We start from the raw sequence: 11,544 nt of genomic DNA, 5'->3' as shown, positions 1-11,544 counted from the left end.
CAAGTGATCGGCTATTTCTCGTAGATGGAAATATTTTTTCTGCTACTTCTGGGGTTGGTATCCCACCTCTGTTATCAGGAATTTCATCACATTCAATGACTGTTGGTAGGTTGAAGTGACAACTTCCATCAAGAGCTTCTACTACTAGTCCATTGACTCTTCTTCCACTACAAGTTGATTGTCCGCTGCACGAAAACAGTGTGTAGGATTCAGATTCACTCTGAATATTAAAAAAGTCAAATAATTGGGATCTTGCGAGTGTGCGATTGCTCTGTTCATCGATGACTGCATACACCTTAATAGCTTACTCGCTGTTGGACGATGGATATACACGAACAGGAAGGACCTTTGCGCATGATCGACCACTGAAGGTAGTTCCACAAAGTTCAGTGCACTTGTTGGAAACTTCAGTTTTCCTCCCAATTTTCTCCCCGCCGTCGGCAAATCTGGGGTTATTGTTTGCCTGAAAGTGTTCTTTATCCCATCTGCCAGCTGCTTTAGGCTCAGAATTTCTTTGTTCAATATGCAACGCTGTAGCGTGACGAGAGCTTCCACAAAGTTCACATTTGATGGTTGCAGTACAATTTCTCGACAAATGTTTGGATTCACAGCATTTATAACAGAAATCCATTTCTCGTAAGAGATCTTTCCTTTCTTGTAAGGGTTTAGCTCTGAAGGATCTACAGTGGTTCAACGAATGGTTTGCTTTATGAATTGGACATCTTGGTTGCCGTTCTTGTTGAGTTGCATCGTCCGTTGCTAGTTCAGTTTTTCTACTGTGAGCTGGAAAAGTTCGTTTTTGTTCATTCGTTCTTTTCTCTGTTGTTAATGTCAGAGATCCATCAGTTTGGAAAGCTGGATCATTTTTCACAATACTGAGTTCTCGAATGAATTTTACAAGGAAGCTGAACGGTGGAAATGGAACACAATAGTATCTCTTGTACTTGGACGCTTGAGACACCCACTTCTCTTGTAGACCTTGAGGCAGCTTACTGATGATAGGATTGAAACCGGATGATGAGTCATAGTATGACAGCAGCGTTGCGTATTGCTCGTTCTCCTTTGCTGATTCTATCTCTGTTAAAATGTCAAGGAGATCGTAGAGCATTTTAGGATCTTTTATTGATATTTTGGGAAATCTGTTGAGCTTATCTTTCAACGCCGATTCTATCATTTCTGGTCTGCCAAAGCGATCCTCCAAACGTTCCCAAATACGATACAGTCCTTTAACAGGGTCATTGATGTTAGATCCCCTTATGCAACTTTTTTGATTCTGGTCCAAGCCACTTAATGAGCAGATCCATTTCTTCAAATGCTGAAATGTTTAATTCTTTCACAATGTTTGTGAAGCTAGCTTTCCAGGTTTGGTAAGAGTCTGGTTTGTCGTTGAATGAGCTGAACCGTGACATTAGAAGGTCTTTTTTCAGGAGAAATTGTGTTAAGTTCTCTACCACATGGTCACTTGCGGCTACGGGTTCTCTTAACTTTCTGATGCTCTGAGGTGGTAAAGGATTGTCAGGTTTGTTGCTCTGCTCTTTGTCCCGATCACTCATCTTGTCCAGTTTGTCAAATGAAACATAATCACTCATTGCTCCTCGGATCGTGGAATGCTCACGTACATAGTTTTCTGTGTATTCACGTTTTATTTGTCCCAATGAATCATAACTACCAGGAGGATGTTGTTTCGGCAATGACAGACGAGAACTATGAATGTCGAGCTCTTCTTTTTCTGCTTCTAACGTATCAATCTTCTTCTGGTGTTCTAAGAGCTCCATTTTGGCTTCTAGTAAGGCTTTCTGCTTGTGAAATTCTCTTTCTTTTTCAGCGTACTGATGTCTTACTTTTTTCCGTTTTAGGATTTTCAACTTTTTTCAAAGATCGATATGATTTACCAATGCTGTTCGATATAGATGCTTCAGATCTCGTTTCATACTTTTCGGATAGTATTTCGGCAGCATCAATTAACAGGTTTTGAATCTGACGGTCGAAATTGTTCATAATGCTTAAACACTTTTGGTGCCTAATCATTTGATTGTCTAGTTCTAAATCACTTTCTTCTGTGCAGGTGCGGGTTAGAAAGGAAATGAGGGACTCATAACTATCTCTATATTCAAATTTCACCATCTCCAGATGACTTTCAACCTTCCGTAGATATTTGATATCCATGATGGAATCGTCAAATTCTGTCAGGATTCTTTCAAATTCCTTCCAATCTTTCTTGAGGTTACTCAAGTGGTAATCCAAATTGGACTGGAACATCTCTTGGCCTTTGGGCGTAAGTGTACGTATCCGCCTATCCATATTGTCTGTAGCTGAACACTTTTTTTACTATTCTGCCTTTGCCTACAGATAGTGAACCAACACAACAATCCAGTGCATCGAATTTATTGTGTATGCGGTAAAAAACTGAAACAAAAACAAAGTATGAATTACTCATACGTTCTCAAAACAATGTACATGTAAAGACAAAATGCATATAATAATAGATTGTAATGAAAGAATAGAAATACAAATAACAGTATTAAGATAGGGTCCAAAACAATGAATTTTATCACAAATGGGTTTCCATAGAAAAATGTAACAAACGTACGTTCACTTACTAAGACTGACAATGACACTAATGGCGTTCCATACTTTTTAGAGATAATTAGAAATTTACTTATAAGATGCATTTATATAAAATACAAAACAGTAAACACATAAATGAATAGCCGTGTATGTAATATATATAAACAGAAAACTACTTACAGTGTGTGGCAGCATACGAATACAAAAAACATGTTGGATGGACTGAGTGTCCTTGTGTGGGTCTCACAAACAACAAAACAGGAAGTTAACAATTAGGAAAAGTAACTCTAAATTATATAATGAAAGGATAACTCTATGTTCAAAAAGGAAAGATAACTGCAGAAAATACATATCAAAATGATAATGGAAGATAACTCTTAATGTTTTTAGATAATAATTAAACTTTAGCAAAATACACAATCACACAAAATCTTGTAAACAATACAATTCCCAAATCCTCGTTCACCTCTTTTGTCATCCTTATTTTGAAAAACGGCTTGCTGATACCAATGGTAATGTCTATTAATCTCATAAGGAATGCTCTGCCTGGCAAAACAACACTACATGCAAAGTTGAGTAAACCTTTGAGCGACTGTAATTGTGTAAATGTCAAGCTCTTTTGTGTCTTTGTAAACTTTTTGTTATCTATGCACTTTAGTATTTTGTCATGAGGCAACCTAGATTCCATTTTGCACGAATCCAGCTCATAGCCTAAGTAAGTTATAGTCGGAAGAGGACCACACGTTTTCTCCAGGGATATTGGAACGCCTATGTCAACACACATTGATACAAATGCCTTCATCTGTCCAACACATGTTAAGGGACACTTGTGGTTAATAATAAAATCGTCCAACACATGATAAATACACAAAATATCCAATTTTTTTATCGCTATCCACTCTAGCGCCGTCGAAAAACGCTCGAAGATCCTACATGAAGAACTAAGACTAAATTGAATACATGTATCCACATAATACTTGTTCTTTCATCTAAAACCAACGTATTTGAATTGAGAATAGTTTAAGTTGATTATCCTAAAAGCAGATTTTATATCCGTTTTGCAACAATAAGCACCAACTCCACAGTTCTTGGTGTGACTGATGGCATCTCCAACCGAAGAATATTGAACAAATGATATCTCGTGTGGAATGCCATCGTTAACTGATTTGTTTTTAGGATAAGATTAATGATGAATCATTCTATATTCACCTGGCACCCTTTTCTCTACCAAACCTAATGGAGAACATTGTATGTCAACAAATTGTTTAGAATTGAATGAAACTAACACTCTACCCGTTGACACGTTCTTAAGAATCTTTTCTTGAATTATATCTGGACAAATAAAATTGTAAAATCAATATATATAAAGCATTTTAAGTATACTTAAAATTCCTTTCAATTTTTACTGTGCATGCCAATTGTTGGAAACCAGGCACTTTGTTTTGTTAACTCTTTGCTGTCGAGTTTAACTTGAAGACATTGAGTTACAACGTAAGTTGGGGACTGAATTTAGTAACATTTAAAAAAACAATTGTAATTTTTTTTAGTTTATTCAACAATTTTTATGTTCAGTAATATTTTTTACCATTATTCATCTTATGAAAAAGTGACATTTCATTATAAATGATAATTTGCAAGGTAATACAATAATGCTGAACTGATGCAAATTACAAAATGTAGACAACTTCAATAAGGTACATGTATACCTTAAATGTATCTATTTATGTTACTGTGTGTCTTTAATTGCTAGCATTAATTTTCAAAGTCAATTGCGGACTACTTATAATTATTTTTCGGTGTGTACCTCTAAAGGGCTCGATTGTCATGGCCATTTGTTTTACTCTATTAATTTTCTTAAAATAAGAGCTCTATACCATATTATAAGAACACGCCAACATTTACAAAATATATAATTTTTTCTTTATTAATTTATATTACATAATTTAACAATTCATATCTTAGAATTTAAGAAAGAAGTTTTTGTTAATTTGTTGACCATCTCGTCCTTCATTATTAGAACTTTTTTCTTTCGTTTAAATAAATATAAAAAAAATGATAATCACTTGACAAACGGTGTCTGCTCTTTATCCTCCTAAACAGCAGGAGTACAGGTTTGTCTCTCAAAGTGACACCCCATAATTAATTTCAATTAAACAATTCTTTACTCTAGAAGTAGGTTTTTTTAATAACAAAAAAGTGAATAAACATGTTTAGAGCACTCACAAGGAAAATAACAGATGATGACAGATCAAAATTAATTTCAATGTTTAATTGAAATTAATTATGGGGTGTCACTTTGAGAGACAAACCTGTACTCCTGCTGTTTAGGAGGATAAAGAGCAGACACCGTTACAGTTGAATTTTGGTGTACTGACTTGGGCTGTTTCAGCCAACTGCATTTGACATCTGTTTTACTTGCTCGTTTGTGCCTAGAATAAACAATAATAAATGTGAGAATTCATGTTTGTTGATTAATATAGACAATAAGAATTATAATTTCTCAAATAACAAGTTTCCTTTCTTTACCCAAACAACAATGCTACAGCCACATGGTAGCATCTAAACTGTCCCACTGGGCACTGACATGTGAAATCTTTCACAATGCCGTTGTCTTCAGCATCCAAAAGTATCTACAATAGTTATATCAAACGATTATACAGGCACTTGATAAACATTTGTTCCATAATCTTACCTCCAAGGCAAATAAACAAAATTCATATCAACGATCTTCACATTACACAGATCCCTGAGAGGCATGTACAACAAATGTACAACAAATATGTACCTGTACTTTGTACAATGTATCCTTCATTGATGCCTATACACACGCCATTATGACATGTAATTCCCCCATAACAAACCGAAACACTCGTCCGCTTTCTATCACTGCCTCGCTTTTTCTAGTTCACTTCGTGTGTACCTCCACAAACTTCGTCCAGTATATAATCGATAACGCCATTGTGTAGCGATGAACCCGGAAGTCAATTTTCACGCAATATATCAGCAGTCACGTGACGAGACTAATAAATCTTATTAGATCTATATGCGTATGGTGAAGGTATATTGCTACAATGCTGTGATCATAAAAGTTGACAAGGATGCTAATAAAATAGAATGCAGGATGCACGATACATGATTGAAAAAATAATAAAAGTTAATTAAGTTCTATCCCCACTGCTGTAACAAAAAAAAACCCTAAAACTATAAAAATATCCTTGGAAAACTCCAAGTGGCACTGATACATGTAACACCCTGAAAGACTCTGAGGTCGGCACTAAGATTTCAAAATGTCGTGAAGTCTGCAAGTAGGTGTTTTGTTAAAAATGCTTGAATCAATTAAATCATTATCAGGTGTTTAGGAAATTCAACAAATATTTTGCAAAAGTCTCGACATGCTACGTTTTACACCCGCTATAAAGGAGAAGGTGTATACTGTTTTATCATTGTGTGTCTCTTCGTCCGTCCTTATGTCTTTCTCTCCGTTAAAAGAACTTTTTGTCGCATTATCTCAGCAATTATTCATTGCAGATGCTTGCAATTTTAACACACTATTTGTTTATGCATGCCATGTTGTAGGAAATATTTTTGTACAGATTGGACGTCAACTTATTTTTAGTCTAAATTTTCCAAAAAAATGTTTGCAGATACTTGAAATTCTAACAAATTATTTGTTAAGGCATGCGCATCATTTTGTTGGATATATTTTTGCACCATTTGGTTGCCAACTTCCTGTTTATCGACGACTTTGCTTACCTTGATTAATCACGCCAGAGCAGGGGTATTACTAGTGAGCATTGGCTCATAGATATCTTGTTTACACATGTTTTTCTCCATATGAAGCAATGGCTCACATATATCTTGTTTACACAAGGTAAACTACTTTGCAAAATACTCAATGTAGATAAAAAAAAAACAACTTAAACTTATCTTTTAAAAAGGTACAGCTTAATTAAGATTGAAACCTGTACGTAAATATTCAATGAACATTTGGTCAAAAACATTCCATGAATTAGATATGAGATTTTAATAATGAGGCGCTGTAAATAGCCATTACTTGATATTTACAAACCATAATGTATCTTTTGTGCATTGTTGGAGTAGCATGCCTCGTCTAATCAACCAATGTCTGTGTTTGCTGCCTGCAAATCAGATGGAGGCAATTGACGGTCGTTTATTATAAGAGCGCTCGACCGAGGAAGGAAGTAGATCTTAAACATCTCAGGGTTTTTTTAACAATACTGGATATTCAGTTTTACTTATTATTAAGCCTATAATAATGCAAACATATTTTACTGACTAGGTGGAATAATGGAAACACATAGAGGCGACGTAGACTTTAACGTTTATTTCTAACGAGAAAACAACCTCGTATGCTTATTCTTTAAGAACTAAAAAGACGAATAAACGATATTTTAGAATACGGCATCCGCCTGATGAAAAGTGGAGTAACTCGGTTTTTTGAAAACTACACGTCATAATAAATATGAAGTAGGTTGCTGTTGAAACATCAATTGTATTTAATGTAAAGTTTTTTTTGTGTGGAATAATCCGTTTTTAAAGGTTACACGTGCTAACGAGTATATGATAGGTTGGTGCTGAAACAGCAATAGAATCGAATGTAATGATTTATTGATGCATAACTTCTATTTTTCTATTCTTCCATTCAATACCACGTTTCTTTGGAACATACTGTACTTTGTTCTTCGGTAACTTGATTCAGTTTGTTTAAAGCAATGTAGATGTATCCTGCTGTTTAGCACACTGTTTATGAATTGGATAAATCCGATTTTTTTAAACGAAGTGTTTATTCAATCACCCACACTTAATGAACCATTGTAATGTTTGTATCCTTCAAAGACGTTTTAGGCCTGTGACCTACCCCTTTAAAATATGTATTATATTATAAATAAAGTGTCTTAATGGTCATGGGGATTGTTTTAATACATTGACGTCCTTGAAAAGGAGACCTTTAAATTAAAATATAGAAAAATACCCAAATTGTAATGGTAAAATGCATGCATTTTTTTCTTTTCAGAATAATAGTTTATAGCTATACTATTTATATCTTTAAATTTTAGATAGATCTGATTGATAACTTGTTGACCACCCAGGTTTGACTGAATACAACTTCGAAAGATGTTGAACCATTTATATGTTTTACGTTTTTATTCATAACAGAGTGGCATGGCTGTAATTCTCAGAGCATTCACATATTTTTTCTCCAATTCATCTCTATTATAAATGTACGGCATGCATGTACCTATTATGGGCAAGATAAGCTTGAATCGATATGATGATTCAACTGTACATGTATCAATAAAATTCTTTTGTCTATGCAATAAAGAAAATAAACCTTCAAAATAATCAGCCGTAGAATCGCAGTTTTCAAATAGCGAGTCATTGCCCTTATTACAAGAACTGCACAGCACAGAAGGTCAATTTATTTCTGAATTTAACATGTAAAACAGAGCGCAATCATAATAAGGTTATACAAAACGTTTGTTTGGGTTTCTTTTACGCTTTGTAGACGTAAAATTATGTTTGAATTATTATACGAATTGTTTTTTTTTTAATTCTTAAACACTGCTATTATACAATAATCGAAATTTAATTGTTTGAATATATGTACATAGACTTGCGGAGAGTCTATCTAATTCCATTCCTGATAATCCGGATTCAAATCCCAGCAGAGGCAAAGTTGGTCCCTGTTACATATCGACCAAGGGCGAAGTCCGAGGCTAATATGCTCTCAGCAGTACTACCTAAACATGAAAAACATCATGGTGTAGAGACGTACATGCAGCAATATGACGTCATCTTGAGAACAAAAGCTTGGCCTACATTGTTTTAGAATCCTTTAACTTATTCCTTTACTGTTATGAGCATTTATTTGAGTAACAAGGTTCAATGTATTTCCATTTAAAGATAAGAAGTATATAACATTATTCATATCATGATCACGTGGCAAAATCAAAATTCCATATGCAATTTAATACGATTTGTAACGATGCTGTTGATAACGCGTAGGTAACTACGAATTAAGATGTATTGTGGTATTAACTTGATCCATTCTTCCACTATATTCAGCAATCAATGGTAATCACAATTTTTTGCGATCTAATAATGATAATTCATTAATATGTCACTTAAAATCAATTACAAATATAAAAATATCCAATAACCAATACTGAATAATAAATATGTCTTATTTCTTAATTGCTATATCATTGTATTTATAGAGAATTATCTCGATCAGTTAAAGCACATACTTTACAGTAATGCTTCTAAAAAATAACATAATTTGTTATTTCCTTTCCGATTGCTGATTTGCAATGCAATTTCATACAACGAATTCAGTGGTTTCAAAGTTCGTGTGCACTCTCGACATTGGTGAGGCTCGCCTATCCGTACTGCTGAGGGGACATGTGATGGAGGATGTCCCCCAGAAAAGTGTTATTTTGTGCTTTACGTTTGGCTAAAAAAAGAATAATTACACTTTTTAAAATAATACTAGCTGCATTCAAATAATATTTTACAGAAAAAAACCAAACAAACACAAAAGAAAAAACCAAAAAACAAAAACAAATTTCATATGTTCGATTCACTACAGGATATCTGACGGCCACTTAAAAATCTCCAAAAAACCGACAAACATACTTTTTTACGGGATCATTGGCTTTGGAAGAAAAAAATATAGACATACCTGATATAAGTTAAGTGTGGCCAGTGGCTAAAGTACTAACATGTGCTTGTCTCCATTTAACAGTGCTAACAGTTAACGTCTGGACAGATAGCAGGACCAGGTCATATCAAAAATAAAATGTTGGTTCTTTGTTAATCAGTGGTAAATATGTATTATATATATATATATATATATATATATATATATATATATATATATATATATATATATATATATATATATATATAACAAAACAATATGTTTATAAAGTTAATTTGTACTACAATTAAGTTTTCATGATCTTACATATGGTAAGATACATTTTAAGGGGCAATGGAGACACTTAGTAACAATATCTACTACAATCATATTTAGGGTGTTTAATTATCTCTAAATATTTTTGATTTCCGAAATAATAGTCAAAACTTATTATGGAAAGATTTTTTGCGCATTTTTATTGACGGTTTGTAATAAACAATATAATATAGAATGAGATTTTTATTAAATTTTCATTTGTTTATTTATTTATTTCTTATTTTTTAAGGACGAAGTCAGAATAATATTGTTTTTTATTTTACAACAATTTGCACGTACTCTAAATAATGGAAATTGTCAGATTAAACATGATGCTATTTAAACTCAATTTTAATTTTTTCTTCGGAAATGACATCCGAAAAGACATAATTTATAAAAATTGATAAATACATCCACACCAGTTGGTCTTCTTCCTAAGCTTTATACTTTAAGTACTCACAATATATAGAAATATATTAACATCATCATTGCTTAGCAAAAACTTCGAACGCTTTAAAATAATGAAGAAAAATCTTGTGTATTTGAGTTTTGTGTATATTGATGTATGCATCATAAAAAATAATAAACATTTCTTAAATAACAAATAGTTAATATCATCTACATCTAATGAAAAAAAAATGTTAATTTCAATTGAAGGTTAAGAGAAGAAATAAGTGTTCTACATTACGCTCGTCGACAGCAAGGTATACTAACAATCCATACAAGTAATGCAGCAGTAGGTGATTGGATAAGTCATACTTACATCGTCTGTTGTCGCAAAGCAAGTTGTATAAAGTTAAATTCAGGCAGTGCAATTACTTTTTCATATTAATTTGATGATCATTAAATGCTGGAATAAAAAGCAACCCCCCCAAACAAAATAATAACTTAATAATTAACCAAAAAAAAGGAAACAACGCTACCAACAAAATAAGCAATAGCAAATAACCAAAAAAATGGTCTTTAAAGTTTTAAATGTTTTTAAACCGTTTAAGTTAAACAACATACACTATTTCGATTAATAAACAGATATCTACACTTTAAAAAAAAAGTTTTATATCAATCAGTCGTCTAACCCAAACTCCCGACAGGTTTTTTTTAAAATGAAATATGAAGGCATGAAACCGTCAATATAAATCAACTCTCCTATGCAGTCACTCAGACAAACCGAAAGTGAAACAGTGTTTGGATCTCAGCACAAATCATTGCTCCTGACAAGACTTAGTTCTTGAAAATAATTGATGAATTCGATGTAATGTATGCTAAAGCATTGTTTTTCAAGGAAACTTATTTACAAATACCTTAAAAATAGTTAGATTTTAAATGGTACGAACAATTTAAATATTTTTTGTAGTCGTATGTATTCCTACGCCAGTTCAAAATAGTCTCGTTCAACTCGACGGTCGGCTGTCTCCGTAAACCCTTGTCGGAGATTTACGGTGTCAGCCGAGCGTTTGGTTGAACGAGACTAGAGTTCAATCTTGCTTGGATCCATACAATTTTCGAGAAATATTTCTACCACTGATAGTCATACATAGTATGATTGAATTAATTTTATCTTTAAATATTATTTAACACGCTTCATATGGAGGTTTCTCGACATTCTAGTCGAAAAAGTTCAAAAATTCATATTATAAAAATATGCGTAATTCAAATTAGAAACTACGTATACATGTACTTGTATTGCAAAATAACATATCATTGATTTTAAAATAAATAAACATCGAAAAAATCAACTCCCGCCAGTTCTTCAGTACTTTGATTTTAAATGAAATATGAAGGCATAAAACCGTCAATATAAATCAAAACAAATAATGGCTTGATTTCAATCTACCACAGCGTGTTCCAGGAAACTATGAAGCAATCGTCTGTATGGTCCTAAATATATTCAGTTGAATAACATCTACTATTTTTTCACTTTCAGTATAGAATTATGATCATATCATTTATTTAGTGACCAGTGACCAACTGGGACGTCATTCGTCTAACAAAGGTGTCTT

At 33.1% G+C, this 11,544-nt stretch overlaps 1 long non-coding RNA gene across 1 annotated transcript; it reads right to left on the bottom strand.

Moving 5' to 3' along the window:
• Positions 1-4,873: 4,873 nt before the first annotated feature.
• LOC136273081 (uncharacterized) lies at positions 4,874-5,518 on the bottom strand. The gene is made up of 3 exons (XR_010711256.1): positions 5,354-5,518; positions 5,095-5,198; positions 4,874-4,997 (listed from the first exon to the last, which is right to left on the bottom strand). It is a non-coding gene; the product is annotated as an uncharacterized lncRNA (long non-coding RNA).
• Positions 5,519-11,544: the final 6,026 nt, after the last annotated feature.

The sequence above is a fragment of the Magallana gigas genome, chromosome 1 (genome assembly GCF_963853765.1).
Source record: "Magallana gigas chromosome 1, xbMagGiga1.1, whole genome shotgun sequence".
Classification (NCBI taxonomy): domain Eukaryota; kingdom Metazoa; phylum Mollusca; class Bivalvia; order Ostreida; family Ostreidae; genus Magallana; species Magallana gigas.
Note: the sequence above shows the minus strand (reverse complement) of the source record. Positions and strands in the feature narration are given on the sequence as shown.